We start from the raw sequence: 20,806 nt of genomic DNA, 5'->3' as shown, positions 1-20,806 counted from the left end.
AGACTGGCACAGACACAGTGCTGCCTTCAACAACACCCACATGTGGCACCACCAGAACTCACACAAAACATGAGTATAGATGGCCAAGTCGCCTTCCTCCTCTCCAGCAAGTAAAGACTGAAGTTCAATAGCGAAAGCACACACCCCCTCACTTTCGAGTTCACAAGCACATGCACACTCACGGCTCCCTTGAATATCAGCATGGCCCCTCTGTCCATCTGATATCCCTGCCCAGATCGTGAGCCCCTTACCCTCTATATGGGCATCCTCCCTGCCAGCTAGTCCAGCTTGAAGTTTTTTAGCAAATTACACACACACACACACACAGAGCAGGTTAGGGAGAAATGTAAACACTCTACCCACCCCCAGCAGCTGATGGCCTGGCACATGGGCACTGTGACCTGTGGTCCCTGCTCCAGCTGCTGATGCTGAGACTCTCCCTGTACTTTCACCCCAGCCCCACCAGTAGCTAACCTGCAGGACACATGGGCCCTATGACACCTGGTCCTGCTCCAGTGGCTGATCTCTCTTGCTCCACAAACATGGGGGCTGCTGTCACCCAAGGTCTGACTGCAGTTGCTGGCACCAAATTCACACTCTCTTGTCTCTCCAGTTGCTGGCACCTAGACCTTACAGCACTCACAAATGGGAGAGTGAGATTACCGGGAAAGATAATTAAAAAAGGATTTAATAGCAACATAGGATAGTCTGTGGAGATCAGGATCAGGGCTCGGTCAGACAAGCCTACTGACCATCAACTACTTATACGTAATCAACCATTTTTAATCAACCATGGGGATGGATGATGAACCAGTCGAGAGCTTATGGGTTAGTGTTAACACGAAGAGGAACATGGGTGATATTGTGCTGGGTGTTAGCTACAGACACCCAATCAGGAAGAAGTGGCACATGAGGCCTTCTTCAGATAACTGGAAAAAGCCTCATGTTTGCAAGCCCTGGTCCTTGTGAGGGGGACTTGAACCCCCCCATCCCCCAATCCAGGAACTTTCTGGAGTGCACTGATGACAGCTTGCTGGCACAGCAGATCAAAGGGCTGTTGAGGACAGGTGATCTGCTGGCAATAAAGATCACAGATGTGAGCTTCCCCAGCAGGACCCCAACCTCCCCACCCCCCCCACTGCTGTGAGCTTCCCCTGAAAGTGCCACAGCCCCCATAGTTTCCAAGAGAATTTTCCCATTGCAACCTCCATACCCCCGCTGGCTGCCAAAACAGCCCTTGCAGCTACCCCCAAAATGGCCAGAGTGAAGCCTCTCAGTAATTCAGTCCAGAGCTGGATGCCAAGGTGGAGGCAGTGCAGGGTGTTCAGGCCAGTTTCTCCCCTTCAGTAAAGCCATGGCAATGAGCACGCTGACCAGCATCTCCAGGGGAGAGCTCTGAGAACCAGCACATGGCCTAGGCACCCACTGCCTCCCGCAGCTGAATGGACACAAAGTGCAGTCCGTCCTTCTCAAGAGACAAACCAGAGGGGCCGCCTCCAGCCACAGGTGATGCAATAGCAGGACTGCAGGTGGCCAGATGTCATGAAATTCAGCAGAAAAGTAGATTTCCTTGTTGCATTAGAAAATGAATTGAATCAGTTCCTCAGATCATCCCCCCTGCTAGAGCAAAGGAAAGTACGCTGGTGCCCATTGGCCTCCAAGGCGGTTGTGCCTGTGCTGCCCTGCCCAATGCACTTGCCTGGTTGCCTAGTTATTTGCTGGTGACCATTGGAGGAGATGGTCAGGTTCAGACAGGATCAGTTGTCTGGCTTCCCCCACCTTTCAAGTCAGGCTTGCCCTTTTGGGCTTCCCCACCTGCAAGGTGTACTTGGGGAAAACCCCATCTGACTTGAGACTGAAGGAGACTGCATGATCCAGCCTCTGGTATGGAAAGAAATCCAAAGACACCAAAGTCCCTGTAATCTGGAGACGTTGGCCCCTGTGAAAGTAACTGTAAGTAGCACAGATGGTTGGAAAGGGGAAGTCTCCATGTAGGAGATACCTGTAGCTCTTTGAGACTGGAGGGCATTTTCATATTTGCAGCATGCCTGGAGGGTGAAATTCTGCTCACAGGGCTCCTGGAACACATTTCCTGGGACTGCAGTTTGGTGCAGCAATGCTTTTGCTGTTGGAAACACCACAATCTTTGCGAAAGATAAATCTCACATAGAAACCTAGAGTGGCTTCAGCTCTCACCCAGCAGCATCTTTAAGCTAGCAGAGGAGGTGGCCTTGGATGGTATTTATAAATCATGGCCTCAATGAGGTACTTATCAGGTGTAGATAATTCCCCCAACCCCAGAACACACTGCTTTGGATTCTCACCATCTCTTGCAGCCTCCTCCACCTGTCAGCCCTGAGCGATGCGCACCAAATGCCTCAGCCCGGCACAGGCACACATGGCCATGGGAGAGGACAAATGCTGCCATTCAGCTACTGTGTGTGAACGGCAGTGTGGGAGCACACACCCGTGTGCTTGTCGGGCAACTGCAGGTCTCCTGGGAAAGGCACCAGGACATGGAGGGTGCAGAAGAGAAGAGTCCAGGTTGTTCCTTGTGTTGCATAAACACACTGGGGAAGCTGCGCCAGGGCCATCGTCCCAGACCAGCTCCTCACATCACCCCTTTCCAGTGCTGGCTGCTCACCCCAGCTGTGGGGTGCTGCATGGCCAGTTCTGTCCTCCTGCAGGGCTCTATATCCCAACAGAGGGACAAAGGCCAGCCTTGCATGGCCTCTCTTCTGCACCAGATCCCGGCAGATCCTAGAGCACGGCTGGCTGCTGACTGCCACGTGAGGCACAGTCCAGACTGGGCAGGGGCCAGGTGCTCAGACCTGCAGCCTCTGCCAGGAGGCTGGGGGAATTTGAAGGAGGCCTCAGGCAGAGCATACCTGGGAAAGTTGAGGCAAAAAAGGCATTTAATACCCCAGCCTTTTCCGTGTCTGAGGTCACTAGGTACCCTGCCCCACTGAGCAGCAGGCCCACCTTTTCCTTAGCTGCTTTCCTTTAGCTGTGGATGCCCGGACAGGAGGCCTTCTTATGGCTCTCCCCTTCCTCACTGGTTCCAACCCCAGCCAAGCTCCGGCTTTTTTCCATCCTTGCATGGATGGAGAAGATCTTGGTGCTCCCCCTGGGCAGCCAGTCCCCCTTCTACTGTCTGTGCACTTCCCTCACAGGACCCTGAGCACTGGTGCTGCTGCCAGGGCAGAGCTGGAGGATCACCTGGAGAGGCTCCTCAAGGAGCTCCCCAGGGAGAAGCTGTGCCCAGGCCCAGTCTCAGCCCCAGCCCCAGGATAGCAGAGGGGAACTGCCCTCTCCTGACACACCCTGGCAGTGCCAGCCCCACCTCAGTCCGCTCCTGAAAGGTTTCAGCACAGGCCTTGAGAGAGCTGGAGCTGCCCCAGGCCCTGGGACAGTCCAGCAACAGGAGGGTTTGACTTGGGCAGAGCAGCAGTGGTGCTGGGATCACGGGAAAGATTAGGGAAATTGGGGCAAAGGCTCCTGTCCTAGGCTGCACGGCCAGGACACTGGACAGCTGCCGCCTTTGTGGCTAGCCAGGCTCCAGGTTCAGGGTGGATGACAGCTTGAGAGTAGAAGTGCCAGGATTTTCATGGGCTCCCAATGCAACCATGACTGTGGTGAAGGCAAGCGGGCAGACACAGGCACATGCAAGTGCAAAGGCTAGGGGTGGGAAAGGCAGTGTCGGGGCTGGTGAAGGCCCTCCCTCTTCTTTCTATGGGAAAGAGTCCTTCACTGATGCTGGACTCTGCTTTGGCCAGCGGGAGGAGAGCACAGGGCACGGTGGAAGAGGCGGATGGACCCTCTCAGTGTGCATGAGGGAGTTTACCAACCCCCAGGTCTGAGCCAGGGACCTTTAAGTCTTCCCCCTGACACTCTCCCAGCTGGGCTCACTCTGCCCTGCCCTAGGAGCTCTCATCCCCATGCCAGCCATGCTGGAGCAGAGGCTGAGGAGCTGGAGGTGCCTCAGGTCAAGCTGTGCCAGCCCTGGGGAGCTGGCCCTGAGCACGGGGCAGGCCGAGCCCTTCCTCACCTGTCCACTCCTGCTGGGAGGGCATCACAGGGGTGGGGGAACAGCCTGTGCCTGCCCAAGGGCCATGTGAGACCTTTTGAGAGGGAGGTGAAGGTGACAGCTGCTGTGCTGCAGCAGCACCGGCTCTGCCCCCTCCCTGTGACCCCTGCCAAAGTCCTGCCCACCCCTGCCCCTGCCCAGGCTGCTGCCCCCCTTGCTCCTGCCCTGGCTCCTCTCCTGGTACCACAGGAACCAGTTCTGCAGGCAGGAGTTCCCCAGTCCCCAGCCCTCCCCACCTCTCCCTATGCCAGAGATCCAGCCTCAGCCAGGCAGCGGGATGCTGGCCTCCCCCTGGCCTGCTGACCCACTCTGGCTGTGCCCCTTCCCCTTTCACAGAATCACAGAATGGTTGAGGTTGGAAGGGACCTCTGGAGATCATCTAATCCAACCCCCCTGCTCAAGCAGGGTCACCTACAGCATGTTGACCAGGATTGTGTCCAGAGGGCTTTTGAAAAATCTCTGAGGAAGGAGACTCCACAACCTCTCTGGGCAACCTGTGCCAGTGCTCTGTCACCCTCACAGTGAAGAAGTTTTTCCTCATGTTCAGACGGAACTTCCTGTGTTTCACTTTGTGCCCATTGCCTTTTGGCCTGTCGCTGGGCACCACTGAAAAGAGTCTGGCCCCATCTTCTTCACACCCCCCATTTAGATATTTGCATGCATTGATAAGATCTCCTCTCAGCCTTCTTTTCTCTAGGCTAAACAGGCCCAGCGCTCTCACACTTTCCTCATAAGAGAGATGCTCCAGTCCCCTAATCATCTTCGTAGCCCTATGCTGGACTCTCTCCAGTGCTGCTATGTCTCTTTTGTACTGGGGAGCCCAGAACTGGACACAGTACTCCAGGTGTGGCCTCACCACGGCTGAGTAGAGGGGAAGGATCACCTCCCTCAACCTGCTGGCAACACTCTTCCTAATGCACCCCAGGATACCACTGGTGTTCTTGGTCACAAGGGCACATTGCTGCCTCATGGACACCTTGTTGTCCACCAGCACTCCCAGGTCCTTCTCCACAGAGCTGCTTTCCAGCAGGTCAACCCCCAGCCTGTCCTGGTGCATGGGGTTATTCCTCCCTAGGTGCTGGACTCTGCACTTGCCTTTGTTGAACTTCAGGAGGTTCCTCTCCGCCCACCTCTCCAGCCTGTCCAGGTCCCTCTGAATGGCAGCACAGCTCTCTGGTGTATCAGCCACTCCTCCCAGTTTGGTATCATCAGCAAACTTGCTGAGGGTGCACTCTGTGCCTTCATCCAGTTTATGGATGAAGTTGAACAAGACTGGGGCTATTACTGACCCCTGGGGGACACTGCTAGCTACAGGCCTCCAACTAGACTCTGCGCCGCTGATCACAACCCTCTGAGCTCTGCCATTCAGCCAGTTCTCAATCCACCAATTCACTGTCCACTCATCTAACCCACACTTCCTGAGCTTCCCTTTGAGGATGTTATGGGAGACAGTGTCGAAAGCCTTGCTGAAGTCAAGGTAGACAACATCCACTGCTCTCCCCTCATCTACCCAGCCAGTCATCCCATCAGAGAAGGCTATCAGATTGGTTCAGCATGATTTCCCCTTGGTGAAGCCATGCTGACTACTCCTGATCACCTTCTTTTCCTCCACATGCTTGGACATGGCCTCCAGGAGGAGCTGCTGCATCAGCTTTGCAGGGATGGAGGTGAGGCTGACTGGCCTGTAGTTTCCTGGGTCCTCCTTCTTGCCCTTTTTGAAGACTGCAGTGACATTGGCTTTCTTCCCATCCTCAGGCACCTCTCCTGTTCTCCGCAACCTTTTAAAGATGATGGAGAGTGGCCTAGCAATAACATCTGCCAGCTCCCTCAGCACTCGCGGGTACATCCCATCAGGGCCCATGGATTTGTGGGTATCAACTTTGCCTAAATGATCTCTAACCCACTCCTCCTCCACCAAGGGAAAGTCTTCCTTTCTCCAGACTTTCTCTCTTGCCTCTAGGGTCTGGGGTTCCTGAGGGCTGGCCTGAGCAGTAAAGACTGAAGCAAAGAAGGCATTCAGTAACTCTGCCTTCTCTGTATCCTTCATCACCAGGGCACCCACCCCATTCAGCAGCGGGCTCACATTTTCCCTAGTCTTCCTTTTGCTACTGATGTATTTGAAGAAGCCCTTCTTGTTGTCCTTGACATCTCTTGCCAGATTTAATTCCAAAAGGGCCATAGCCTTCCTCGTCACATCCCTTCATACTCTGACAATGCTCCTATATTCCTCCCAAGTGGCCTATCCCCCTTTCCACTTTCTGTTTACTTCCTTCTTCTGTTTGAGTTTTGGCAGGAGCTCCTTGCTCATCCATGCAGGTTTCCTGCCTCCTTTGCTTGACTTCCTGCTCTTTGGGATGCACCACTCTTGAGCCTGGAGGAAGTGATGCTTGAATATTAACCAGCTCTCTTGGACCCCCCTTCCTTCTAGGGCCCTAACCCATGGGATTCCTCCAAGTAGGTCCCTGAAGAGGCCAAAGTTTGCTCTCCTGAAGTCAAGGGTTGCGATCCTACTCAGTGCCCTGCGTCCTCCTCGCAGGATCCTGAACTCCGCCATCTCATGGTCACTGCAGCCAAAGCTGTCCCCAGCCTTCACATCTTCCACCAGTCCTTCTTTGTTTGTTAGTACGAGGTCCAGCAGCACACCTCTCCTTGTTGGCTTCTCCACCACCTGTGTCTAAAAGTTATCATCAGTGCTGTGCAGGAACCTCCGGGACTGTTTGTGCCTAGCTGTGTTGTCTCTCCAGCAGATATCAGGGTGGTTGAAGTCCCCCATGAAAACCAGGGCCTGGGATTGTGAGGCTACTTCCATCTGTCTGTAGAAGGCCTCATCAACTTCCTCTTCCTGATCAGGTGGCCTGCAGTAAACACCCACAACAGGGTCACCCACCCATGCTAGCCTGCCCTTGAATCCTTACCCATAAGCTCTCGACTCGCTCTTCATCCATGAAGCGGGGGAGACCATGAGCGGGACCCTATCTCACACCCAGGCCCTGTCCCGCTCAGATGCAGAGGAGGACGAGGGAGCATGGGGCTGGCCCAGGACTCTGCACCTCACCCACCAGGAGTGCAGCCTGCGGGAAAGGAAGAGCCTGTCTCTGTGCCTGGGGTCCTTCCATCATGGAATCACAGAGCTTCGATGGGAAGGGACATCTGGAGGTCTCCAGTCCAACCTCCCATGCAAAGCAGGGCTGGTTGGAGCCCTGCAGTCTTGTCTGGCGATCGCTGGACTGTGCCTGACCCTAGTTGCCATGCCCAAACCTGCTATGCTCCTCTTGTCCGGGCACTGTGGGATGACAGCTCTCATCAGTGGGTCAATGCCCTACCTGCCTTGCCGCACCCTCAGCTCCCGGCTCCCCTTCCCGTACAAAGCAGCCCCACTCATGCTGCTCCTGACAACATGCTCTTTGTAGCAGGCACCCAGTCACAAACGGTGCACAAACACTCAAGCTGTGATACAGAAAGATGTGCTCTCCCAACTACGCATCATCAAATCACACCCCAAGTGACTGCTCTTGCTTTTTCATCCAGCTAAGACTGCATGCACTGTTACCTGGGTCAGGGGTCGAAATCCAAAGCACTCCATACACCTTTTAATTGGCTGTCAGGCAATGGTTGCTGCAGTGGATGTAGGGTCACCTTTCAGACCTACGACCTTCTCTGGGATCTGCTCAGATCCCAACTCCCCTTGCCAAGGCTTTCTTGACGGTAGTGTGGAGGTAGGTCCAAGGTAGAAATGGGGTGTCAGGCCAGCAGGATGGGCACAAGATCAGGCGAGGACCTGAGAGGTGCAGGACCAGGCCACTCTGTGTCTCCCTTGCTCATGTGCCCTGCAAATGCCCTCTCTGTCTGCCTGCAGCCACTCCATGCCCATCCTGCTCCCCAGAACAGTACAAGAGCCCTGGCCCTGCAGCCCCTCCTGCAACTTCTGCTGCCCCAGGGACAGAGCAGCCTGCCTCAACCTAGTGCACAGAGAAACCTGTTTCTCATTCTCATTCCCTCTCTCTGAATGCTGCCCTGCTTTTCTCCTGGGACATCCCTTCTCCCCAGTGAGCCTTTCCCCAGGTGAGTCTGTCCGTGCTGGCCTGACTGTTCCTGCACCCCTTCCCTGTGCTCCCCACAGGGCCGCGGGCTGGCAGTGCTGCTTTGCAGAGTGAGCAGACTGTAGGACCACAAGGTGACTACTGACTCTGCACTGGCCATGTTGGTCGAGGTGAGAAGCAGACCCAGCTAGACATGGCTCAACAACTCTGATACTGCTGGCACGTGTCTGTGCTCATGGATGGTGCTCAGAGTGACCCCAGGGCGTTGCCAATGGCAGGAGATGTGTTTGGGTGTGCACTAGCTCCAGCCTGTGGCGTTTTGCAGAGGGTGCATGAATCACTCTCCAGTACCCCTTCCCTGGGCCTCCTGGATCCTCACTGCCTCTCCAGGGACTGCAGAGTCCTCTTTTCCCTATGCATTCTCAGATTTAATGCTTTCCCTTTTGCTTCATCCACCATGCACTATCCCTCTTTTTGTGAGGATCTACTCACTGCCCACTCCCAGGCACACGCTGTGCCTGAAGATCCTCTGAGCTCTCCTGGGGGCTCTGATTACCCTCCAGAAGGATGGGCATCTCTCATCAGCATTGTCACCTGTGGGACAGCTACAAGCAGGCAATTCAGAGTCCATTCGCCATCTCCATTGGCACTGGTCACTGAGAAATGAGCCCCAAATCCATCCCATGGTCCCTAATAGATCACACTGGGACTCTGAGCTTGTTGCCCAGAGCCCACGGAGTTCACAAGCGAAACAGCAGGCCCTTTTGTGGTGCAATCCCTTGAGCATATTTTTGACTCCATCTTCTGAAGAAAGGCCAGACTTCAGGCACATCAGTGAAGAGATCTCCTTTTATTATAGACACATTATTGTGGAGGCCAGGTCTAGTATAAAGATGCTGAATGCCCAGTCCATCCCATGCTCACAGGAATGCACTGGGAAGCACAACCATACTACCACCGCATAAGGAGAGCGCTTAGGCCATATACACACACCAGAGCACAGGAGACAGTGTGGAAATGAAAAGAGCAGCCCAGAAAATAGAAATTGCTGCTGCTCTTGGTGGATGTGTCTCCAGGAAAGCTGCAGCCTCCATGTGATATGTGCTAATTTGTTACATCAAATTGAGAAACAGCCTTGAAACAGCCTGGACTGTGATGTGTGCTAATTGGTTACATCAAAGTAAGAAACAGCCTTGGAAACATCTGTGGGAACATCCTACATCCTGTGGTGGGGGCATGTACCCTGCCTGAGATAAGGGAGTTGAGATAGCAAAGCGGCAATGTTAGTTTAGATAGCCTAATATGGTGATGGCGATGTCACACAACTGTGAAATATAGCACGACTTCGAAAGTTGTAAAATATATGCGTGACCTGAGGGTCACCACTCACAATGCAGAGGGCTGAAGAAGACCCCCTAGCAACAGCCGGCACAACCGCAGAAGTTACAGGAAGTGCCACATACACCTGGAGCTGGAATTGCATATAAGGAGACTGTGAGGGGGGGATTGCGCGCGCCGTTGGTGGAGCAGGAGATTCCCCCGGCCGCCCAGCGCTGTTTTGCTTACTTGTAACTTGCTCAATTATTTTATTAAATTGGAATTTATGCAACCCGGCCCGAGTGGTTGTCAATTTGTCGCGTTTACCTGTAACACTCCATGCAAGGGCTGCAGCAAGGAAATGTCTGCTGCAGTTGTGCCAAAACAGATACTGCCAAAAGGAAACTTTCCTCATTTCTCTGGAGGCATCTGAGGGACCTCAGACTAGCAGGTTATAAGGTGCCCCCATCTCTGCTGATGAAGGGAGAAGCCTGCCTTCCTGCTTCAACAGGGTCTTTTGGTCAGGTTCAAAGAGATTTTTGAGAAGTGGCCTGAACCAGAACATTATTCCTTTTAACATGAATGTGAGGGAGAAAAGTAAGAAATAAAGAAATGAACAAGACACAGCCTTGATGCCACATACACTGGGAATGATGAGATGATGCTCACGGGACAGTTATTGGTGCTGAGCTTGTACCCATTGGATCAATTTCTTCAGCGCATCCTTGAGCTCCTTGTTCCTCATGCTGTAGATGAGGGGGTTCACTGCTGGAGGCACCACCGCGTACAGAACAGCCACCACCAGATCCAGAAGTGGGGAGGAGATGGAAAGGGGCTTCAGGTAGGCACATACTGCAGTGCTGACAAACAGAGAGACCACAGCCAGGTGAGGGAGGCACATGGAAAAGGCTTTGTGTCGTCCCTGCTCAAAGGGGATCCTCAGCACCGCTGTGAAGATCTGCACGTAGGACAGCACAATGAAAATGAAACACCCCAAAGATAAACAGGCACTGACCACAGTAACCCCAGTTTCCATGAGATAGGAGTCTGAGCAGGAAAGCTTGAGGAGCTGGGGAACTTCACAGAAGAACTGCTCCACAACATTGCCCTGGCAGAATGGTATCGAAAATGTGTTTGCAGTGTGCAGAAGAGCATTGAGCAAACCACTGCCCCAGGCAGCTGCTGCCATTTTGACACAAGCTCTTCTGCCCGTGATGGTCCCGTAGTGCAGGGGTCTGCAGATGGCACTAAAGCGGTCGTAGGCCATGACAGTGAGGAGATAAAATTCTGCTGACAACAAGAAGAGAGACAGAAAGACCTGGGCAGCACATCCGGAGTAGGAAATGGCCCTGGTGTTCCAGAGGGAATTGGCCATGGATTTGGGGACAGTGGTGGAGATGGAGCCAAGGTCCAGGACAGAGAGATTGAGGAGGAAGAAGTACATGGGGGTATGGAGGCGGTGGTCGCAGGCTATGGCTGTGATGATGAGGCCATTACCCAGGAGGGCAGCCAGGTAGATGCCCAGGAAGACCAAGAAATGCAAGAGCTGCAGCTCCTGCATGTCCACGAATGCTAGGAGGAGGAACTCGGTGGGGAAGCTGCTGTTGGACATTTGCTCCCCCTGGGCACAAGGGGCGTCTCTGAGGAAGAAGAGATACTGGCAAATTAGGACAGGCTTCTTTGAGCAAACATTTCTCATAAACCCTCCCCGAACACACACCCATTATGTTTCCCCATCTCAGTAGGACCATCACTGAACTCTGTGGCTTGAGGTCCGGTTTGTGCTGGCTGAGTTTGCTGTGAGGAGTAGGGGCCTCTACCTATGGGTTCAAGAGTCAGCCCTGACCTACAACAGAGGGTACAAGGGAACAGGGGTGACTAAACATTTATATTTGCAGTTTTAGTCAGGTTTCATCCACTCATAATATTGAAGGGCTTTTCAGCATCTCCATTCCCAGTTCTAAACATTGTGGATTCATTAATAGTTTTAAGGATTTCTTTGTTTTCTTTTAGATTTCCCTGTCATCCCTGAGGAGGCTTCTTGGAGGTAGAAATCCTCAGCATTGCTACCGCACTCCGAGTGAACAGCTGTGATTCCTGAGAGGCAAAAGGATTCCCTACGGCTTTAGTGCAGAGGGAGGAGAGCTGGCCTGTCCATCAGTCTTATTCCCAGTTGCCCTGTGCTCACCCCTCTGAGATGGAGGACACTTGCGCTCAAGTTCTAAAAAGAAATGACACCACTGAGAGCACAGGAATCCAGTTTTAAAGGGCAGATCAGCCAACTCAGCACCCTTTCTCAGAATGCCTGAGGGAGGTCTTAGGCCTCCCCTTCTATCCAAAAACACATCAGGCTCATTCCAGTTGCCCACATCCAGCCGCCCAGCAGCATTTCTGTGGCCATAGTATCTAGGTGGTCTCTCTGTGAAACACCTGCATAGCACCCAAATGCAATGGAAGAGCTGTGCCCTTCTGGAGGGCAACTTGCAGCTCAGCCAGACACCCCAGGGAAACAACCGAATGTCCTAAGAATGGGGTGTCCTGAAGAGAGTTGGCTCACTCCCAGCCCCCCCCACTGCATTGCCCAGAGCCCCAGAGGTTAGAGGAGGTCTTGGGCACCTCAGTGTCAAGGACATGTCTGCCCGGCAGGACCTGCAGGGTCAGTGTCTGAATTGCATCTGAAACCCCCTTGCCCAGAGAGTCCAAGGTGAAGGACCAGAGCAGCATGGACAGGTGGGGAAACATGGAGCAATACTGTGATATTTCTGCCACAGGAGGCAAGGACAGGGAGAGACAGACAGGCACTCAAGAGTTTCTCCTCATCTTGATGTATGCCTGCCTAGGAAATGACTCATGCCCTAGACGCTGGGTTGGAGAGGAGAAGCAGCATTAAAATTTGCAGTTTCCTCTCACACTTTGACCATGACTCTGCTGCCTGGACCTGTCCCTGTGGGGAGCTGTTTCTCTTTCCCCATGTGTCTCCCCTGTCAGACCTCACAGACCACATCCTACCAGCTGGGTGCTCAGCTCTGCCCTGCAGAAAGCTGAGACACAAGCAGGACACTGCTCAGGGGCACGTCCAAGTTTGCAGGTGCTACGGAGCTGGTGAGACAAACCTTGATGGGCTAGAAAGGTGATGCTGCTTCTGTCTGTAGACTGAGGGGTGGATGAATGGATTTGCTGAGTTTCTCGCAGAACTGTTCCTCTCTCACTGCCACTGTTTTGGAGTCTCAATCTCCTGTTTAAACCTGACAGATCTAATAATATTTCATCCCACCCAGAGAGAATAAAACTGAAAGCAGAGATTCATGAAAACTCCTTCCCTATCAATCAAGTATCCCTGCCTTGATCTTCCTTTTGGAAAGCCCCCACTAGAAATGTTGTCAGGGTGAGCTGGAGCAGTGAGCAACCCTGACCCATGCAGCACCCTCTCAACAGTAGAATGAACCTTCCCTGCTGGGAGTCAAGCCTCCCACCCAGAGCATCTCCCCACAGCGCCATGGGGAGTTCCCTGGGCAGACTGAGTGCTAACCCTTGCAGACGGCAGAGTCATTGCCCCAGACACAAAGCACCCTGGGGTGCAGGGACACAGCTCTGAATTACAGCCCTGGGCAGACCTGTGTGCACACCCCGGCTTCACGCCACTGCAGCTGTCCCTGGGAGAAGATAATAGCACTCCCTGTCCCTCTGATGGTGTGGCAGGGAATCCCTGCTCTGAAGCACTTCCTCCTCCTCCGCACTAGAAAGCCCAGAGAGCGATCCTTAAAAAACCGTCAAGGGATAGATGGGTTTAGAGGACTCCTGCAGGGTCTTCTCTGCCTCAGTAGCATTGCTCTACAGCCAGAGACTTACTGTGTAATGGGCTGTGAAGATTTCTCCCACAATGAGCTCTCAGGAGTCCTCCCACTCCAGGCTGCCTTTCACTTCTGCCTTGTCTCATCTTATGTCAGCAAGAGCAGGCAGTGCCTGGAGCCCTGCTGCTCTTTGCAAAGGAGCTGCTCCTGGACAGAGCTGTCTCTCAGCAGTGCAGTCAGGTTTCCATGAGCTTCCTCCGTCCCAGGAGCCTGGCCCTGCTCGGGAACAGTGGCCCAGCTGAAGGTGTGACTTTATTTGTACTTTATACTCCCTCCTCCTGGGAAATGTTCACTGAAGGAGACTAAAATAATCATCTACGGTCTCTCTCTAAGCAATGGGGAGAGGCTGATTCCAGCATTGCAATTTGTCTCATCAGAGGATGGTTATCTACAAGCTGTGGAAACATCCCACTCTGGAAGCCCCTATTGCCATCTCTTAACTACACAGGACACCTAGATGGGGACAAGAAGGGAGTTCATTTTCCCACGGTTTGGGTGCTGATTCATATGAGTCAATCTGGACATCTTATGCCAGGTTAGAAACACCTGGGGTGGAGTGGGATGCAGCTCCCTCCCATGAACTCCACAAATACACAGGAGATGGGATTCCCCTTGCCCCAGCTGAAGTGTGCACAACAGAGATGTCTGCATGTGAGCTCCTTGTCTAAGCTCCCATTATAATCACTGGAGATGGAGGATGGAAGTCAGTTACTCACACACAAACATCTGGTGACATTTGAAAAGACAGAGGTGGTCCAGGGCATGTGCCAGTGCCTGCTTGCTCTGACGGAGCAACTCTGAGACCCGCATCCTTCTGGACTGTCAGGTGGGGTCAGGTGAGGAATTTCCTTGGTCATCTGAAATGACCCTAGAAGCCTGCTGTGACTAGCGTTCCACTCACTATGAAGCTGAGACACAAGCAGATCCAAACAGTGCAAACAGCCAATGGAATTCAGTGCAGACAGTTGATTCAGTGACATAAAAATAGGCCAGCAGGGCCATGTCAGATGCCTGGGGCATCCAGCACAACCACATGTCTCTAGCAGATACAGCATGGGACCTGCAGGAAAACCATGCCCTTTTGGAGTGGTTGCTGGGCAAGTGCCCCAGGACCTCTCAGGTTTCCTACCTGTGCCCAAACAACTGAATCCCACCACTGCCTTTAGGCAAAGTCCATCCCAGCTACATTCAAGCATGCTGCATAAATGGGAGGCACATCATGCCAAGGCCTCTGCTTTAGTCTCTGCGCTCTCAAACCCTTCTAGCTCTCCTCCTCCTGAACCTCTTCTCATCCCCAGATGATATGAACAGGGACTGTGCTAATGATGTCCACAGGGTGGCTGGACCACAGGCTGTCCAGGCCCAGGGATTTTCTCAGAGGCACCTTGTCCTTCCTGGAGATTGGTCACCTCTGTCACTGTCTCCATAGTCATAGTGCTACAAAATCAGCTCACGCAGAAAACACCTCTACTGCCATTCCTGCATGGTCCAGCTCTGTTTCTGCCTGGCTTTAGGCACTGCAGAGTTTGTTCTCTTAGTGGGAACCTTGTTTCATCATTACACTGCCCCCTGCTATCTATACCAGCATGTCACTGCTGTGAAGTAGGGCCACTGCACACACGGTGGTGCCCTGGGCTCTTGGTAACATATTTCTCCATGTCATATCTGTGCTCTGTGCCACAAGTGAGGCTCTGCAGCCCAAATATAAACAAGTGCATGCAGCCTGGGGCACAGGCAGGAGCAAACGGAGATGCACAAGCTGTCACAGGCCTGCCACACAGCTGGAATAACTGAGATGTGGTGGGATCACTCACATGACTGGAGGGCTGTGACAGTAGGGTACAAGCTCTTCAGAAGAGTCTGTGAGGGAAGATGAGGAGGGAGGATGCCCTTTGTGTGAAGGGGCAACTCGTATGTGTGGAGCTCTTCCCTGGGAGAGACAAGGGGCTGGATGAGAGCTTGTGGGTGAGCATCAGAGTAAGGGTGACATTGTGATGGGAGTTACAGACCACCTGGTCAGGGTGAGGAGGTGGACAGAGTCTCCCTTATGCAACCTGAGGAAGGCTGTTGGTCACAGACCCTGGTTCTTATGGGGAAACCTTAATCTTCCTGATGTTCACTGGAAGAGTGCAAACAGCAGAGTGCAAGTAGTCCAGGAGGTTTCTGGAGGGTTTCAGGGACAATTTCTTAGCACAGCTGCCAGATGGGCCAGTAAGGGTGATGCTTTCCTGGATCTGGAAATTGCAAACAAGAAGGAACTGATCAGAGATGGGATAGTTGGTGTCAGCCTTACATACAGTGACCATGAAAAAGTGGAGTCCCAGATCATGAGGGGAGTGAGGAAAGATCATAGCAGAGTACAGACCCTGGACTTTAGAGGAACAGACTTGGGCTTCTTCAGGGGACTGGTGAGGGATCCCATGGGAGGCAGCTCTGAAGGGCTCAGGATCTCAGGAAAGTGGGCAGATCTTTAAGGACAGCCCCTGCCAAGCACAAGAATGGTGCATACCAATACTCAATAAAACCAGTACACATCTCAGGGGACCAGCTTGGCTAAACAGGGAACTTGGGCCTGAGCTCCAGGGCAATAAGGCAGCATACAGAAAGGGGAAGGAGGGAGAGGCTGCAAAGCAATAATTTAGAAATATTTTCAACCAAAGAAGGAATGGTGTTAGGGAAGACAAAGCTCCCCTAGGATTGACCATTGCAGGGAATGTCAAGGGCATGAAGTTGAGCTGCCACTGCTTCAATAAGTATCAAAGAATAAAAAGGAGAAGGTGTGATCACTGCTGAATGGGACAGGGAAGCCTGTAACAGCAGATGTAGACAGATCTGAGGAACTCAACACCTTGTTAGCTTCAGTTTCCACAAAGAAGTTCTCCCAGGCTGCTGTGCCTTGAGTCACGACTCCAGAGGAGAAAAACAACCAACAGTGGATGAGGGTTAGTGAGGGATTACTTGTGAGAACTCAGACTATACAGGTCAATGGGGTTCGATGGGATGCATACAAGGATGTTGTGAGAGCTGGCTGCTGTCATAGCAAGGCCGCTCTCTGTCCTCTTTGGGCGAGGTCCCAATGACTGGAGAAAGGCAAATGTTATATCCACCTTCAAAAAAGATCAATAGGACAATCTGGGGGACTGCAGGCAGTTCAACCTCACTTTGGTGAGGAGTGTATCATGGAACAAATCCTCTAGGTTCACATTTCTGGGCACATGAAGGAGAAGGTGGTAGGGATCAGCCAGCATGGATTTGCCCAGGGAAAAGTGTGCCTCACCAACCCAATTGACTTCTATGATTAAATAACTGCATTTGTGGATGGACAAGAGTAAATGTTTTTCACCTAGACTTTAGCAAGGTGTTTGACGCTGTTTTCAACAACATTCTTGTATGCAAGTTAGAACATTACAGTCTAGAGGGGTAAACAATTGCATGGGTAAAAAGCTGCTTGGAAGATCAGGCTCAGAGGGCAGTGGTGAATGGATAGTACTCTTCCTGGAGGCCAGAGGGCAGTGGAACACCACTGATCTCTCCAGGAACCTGTCTTGTTTATCATCTTTATTAGTGACACAGAGGAGGCAACCCTCATCATGCTTGTAGGTGGAAGCAGAAGGGAACAGTCCTATGCTTGAGGGCTGCCATTCAGAAGGACCTAGACAGGCAAGATGAATGGGTGGTCAGGAACCTCATGAAATTCAACAAGGACAAATGCCAGGTCTTGCACTTGGAATAAATCAACACCTCAGAGTGTTACAGGCTGGGGATTGAATGACCATGGAGTGGCTCTGTGGGAAAGGACCTGAGGGTCCTGGTTGGACAGGATGCAGAATATGAGCCAGCAGCATTCCTTCACAGCAAAGAAGGCCAAAATCATTCTGGGCTGTACGATCAGGAGCACAGCCAGGAGGTGGAGGGAAATGATGATCCCCCTCTAAATCAGTATTCATTAGACCATGTATAGAATACTGCATCCAGTTTTGGGTCCACAGAAAAAGAAAGGTTGGTAACTGGGAGCTAGTACATTGGAGGGTTCTCAAGACAGTCGGGGAGCTGGAGCACTTGCTCTGTGAGGAAACAGGGCTTGTTCAACCTGGAGAAACAATGGCTTTGGAGGGATCTCATAGCAGCCTTCCAATGGCTACAAGGAGGTCACCAAGAAGATGGAGACAGGTATGGTGGGAGGACAAGAGACAATGAGCATAAGTTGAAAGAAGATGTGTTCATACAGCAGGTAAGGAAAAGCTTTTCTACTAAGAGGATGGTCAAGCATTGGAACTGTTTGCCCAGAAAAGCTGTGCAGTCTCCTGCCTTGGAGGTTTCCAAGACCAGACTGGATCAAGCCCAGAGCAACCTGGTCTGACCTCAGAGTTGACCCTGCAAGGGTCAGCAAGGAGATTGGGCTAGATACCTCCTGAGATCCCTTTCAACCCGAAGGAATCTGTGATTCTTCCCCCTCTGGGTCTTCACTCTTCAATGTCAGGGCAAGCATGCAGGTTCCCCGTGACAGTGGAAGTAGTCAGCTTTCTTGCCCTCTGCAGTCAGAATTGTTCACATGCAGAGCTTCTTGGCAGGAATCCCCAAAACAGCCCTGATCAATCCTTTGCTTCACTTTCAATTTCCTCTTTTTTTCTTTCCCCCCTTTTAAGTTTGTCTCCTTTCCATCCTTTTTGCCTCCCATACAATCAGCCTACCCCTGCTTACACTTTTCCCATTAGCACTGTTTTTTTCTTTTGTTTTTTTGACACAGAAGAACTTCAGTCCAGAAGGACCTTGAGAAACTTGGGTGATTTGGACAACACATACCTCATGAAGATTTAAAAGGAGAAGTGCCAGGACCTTTGCCTAGAGGGGAATAACTCCATCCATGAAGAGAGGTTGAGGGACCTGGGCTTCTTCATCCTGCTGAAGTGGAGGTGCAGGGCAGTACAGCAGCAGCCTGTGACTGCTTGAAGGATGGTTTCAGAGATAATGGAACTTTTCTCGGTAGTAAGAAATAGCATGAGAGGGGAAAGAGCCACAAACTGCAGCATGAGAGGTTCAGACTGGACACCAGGAAAAGAGAATGTCACTTGAAGGGTAGTGCTGAGTTGCAACAGGTCACCCAGAGGGAGTCTGTGCTCAGCCCCTGGCTTTGTGTTTCAAGGAAAAGCAAGTGAGGACAGAGAGACATCAGTACAGGTAGGACAGCATTGGATAGTTTGTGGTGAAGGCAATCAAGGGCACTGCCAAGGCTGAAAGCTGGCCGTAGAATGAGGCCTTTGTCTTCTTGGCTATGGCTGTTGTCTCTACTACCAAGGCCTATGAGAAGATGTTGTTTCCTTGAAGGACTGAGGCCTTGCTGGCTCCCTGGGGAGTCCTGGAGGTGCTGTATTGTTGTCCTGCACTGAACATTGCACCCCGCCCCCCCAACCTCTCACTGCACCCAGGAAGAGCCCTGAGCAAAGCGTGAGGGAAAGGATCACCCTATCCAGGGGCTGGATGTCAGTGCCTGGCCATTCTGCTTGATAAAACACATCAAGATTTACTTGGCATCAGAGCTACTTGCACATTTCCTTTACCTACCTGCAATTAATGCCTCCAACTTTCTACTCTAACCAGCCCCCAGCAAGGCTTTGTGAGTAATGGCCCTCAGTTACCCATACCCAATGGATCCTCAGGGACCCATTAATGCTCTGCAAAACTTTGCAGTTTGCTTCTGATTTTGATTTCTTGAAAGTTTTGTTCAATCTCCTCTCAATAGCTGAAGTTCATGGGCTCAGCACCAAATATACAAGAGAAGTCACTAAAATGCACAAGCCATAATGAGCTGTCACTACCCATAATTTTCTTCAACTCTTCAATTCTTGTGTGACTAATTGGAGAGGTTTCAGGAGTGTATTTAAAAGAGGAAGATTTGAATGAGAACCTAAAAAAAAAGGAAGGATTTCTGCTTTTAAAGTTTTCTATATTTTTCAGCTTACAGAATATGCAATATCCACATTCTCCAATAGATATTGATCCAGAGTATCTCCTAATGCAGTCTGGACTTGCAGGAAAAGCAGCATTTTTGATATGAGACACGTATGGACAACTTTTCTCCTCGCCTCCTCAGGCAGCCATTTCTCTCATCAGCCACTGGGGACTTACATCACTCTTGTTAAAAACTAACCTTTTTCCACTCGAGCCTGTAGCTGAATTTCACAGTTCCTGTGCACGAATTCCCACCTGCTTTCCTTAGAGAACCAACTGCAGACACAGGAGGATTTCTATTAGCTGTAAACAAACAAAAATAAAATACAGTACAGTTTAATAAAAAGTAAAATACACGCCTCAACTGCATGTTAAGTCCAAGCTGCCTCCAGTGAGGTCCACTTTCCACAAACAATAACCTTCCTGGAAATGTTTTTGACAGATAGATAGGAAAGGATAGATAAAACAATTAAGGAGGTGGCTAAAGAGACAATTAGACTCCTGAAAGACAAGGCAAGCTTCAGGCTCCCTGAAGCTCTGAGCAGCAACTAGAGAGTTGAGAGGTATCCAAATGGATAAAGAGCAAGGAGAGGAGGAAAACTGGAAAACAGTGGAAAGTGTATATGTTCAGAGAGTCCAACGAAAGATGACTCTAGAAATGATCAATTTAATTGGGACATGGGGAAAAATATGTGAAAGATTGCTGAGATCAAATCCACAGCATAACAGACATAGTGGTAATGCAAATTCAGGAGCAGATCAATATTTCTTCTCCTGAGATTACCTTCCTGAAACCCTCCTGAGACCCTTCCTGAAAGTTTCCACTATTTCATCATGGGAAAACATTGGCAGTAAAATCAGTCAGTCATTTCAGCTGATGAAAGTGTGTTAATATTTTTTAAATGTTGAAAACTGTTCTTCACCTTTCCAGGCAGAGCTCAGGTGTCTAACCATGAGCATCCAGGGACACTTTGAGAGGCCCCAGTGTATTGGGCCTGCCAGCTCTCACAGGGGACCTGTAGGAGATCAGAGCCTCTCAGAGGTTCGGATAGAGGCTGGGCAGAGGGCACCAGGGCAACTACAAAGGCACCAGACCTCTGTGACCTTGCAACTGCATCCCACCCCAGTTCTGAAAGTCACTTTCCTTAAAAAAAAAAAGCAAAAAAATCCCCCCAAAAGACCAGTATACCAAAAAAAAAAAAAAGATAAGAACACAAAAAAGTTTAAAAGCTGAAAAGTGTAATAAAACATTTCCTCCCTTTAGATCATTTTCTTAGTTTCTTTCTTGTTTCATTTTTATTGACTTTTTCTAAACATTTCTGTTATAATTGGGCCTGCACCATTAAAAAAGATATTTTTGTGTCTTGCACAGAGCCCAGTGCCCCAAAACCACTCCCTGCCCAGGGCTATCCAAGCCACGCCTCACTCTCTGCACAGAGCAAGGCACACACTGAGGTGTCTAGCTCTCTCTGCTGATAGAGGAAAGCAGGGTAACCAGCTTCCATGAAATGCTCTATTTATTGATGGACCAATTTGCACAAATCTCAACATAACTTGTGTTA

This window comes from Apteryx mantelli, chromosome 23 (genome assembly GCF_036417845.1).
Source record: "Apteryx mantelli isolate bAptMan1 chromosome 23, bAptMan1.hap1, whole genome shotgun sequence".
In the NCBI taxonomy this organism is placed as follows: domain Eukaryota; kingdom Metazoa; phylum Chordata; class Aves; order Apterygiformes; family Apterygidae; genus Apteryx; species Apteryx mantelli.
This window is presented reverse-complemented; position numbering follows the sequence as displayed.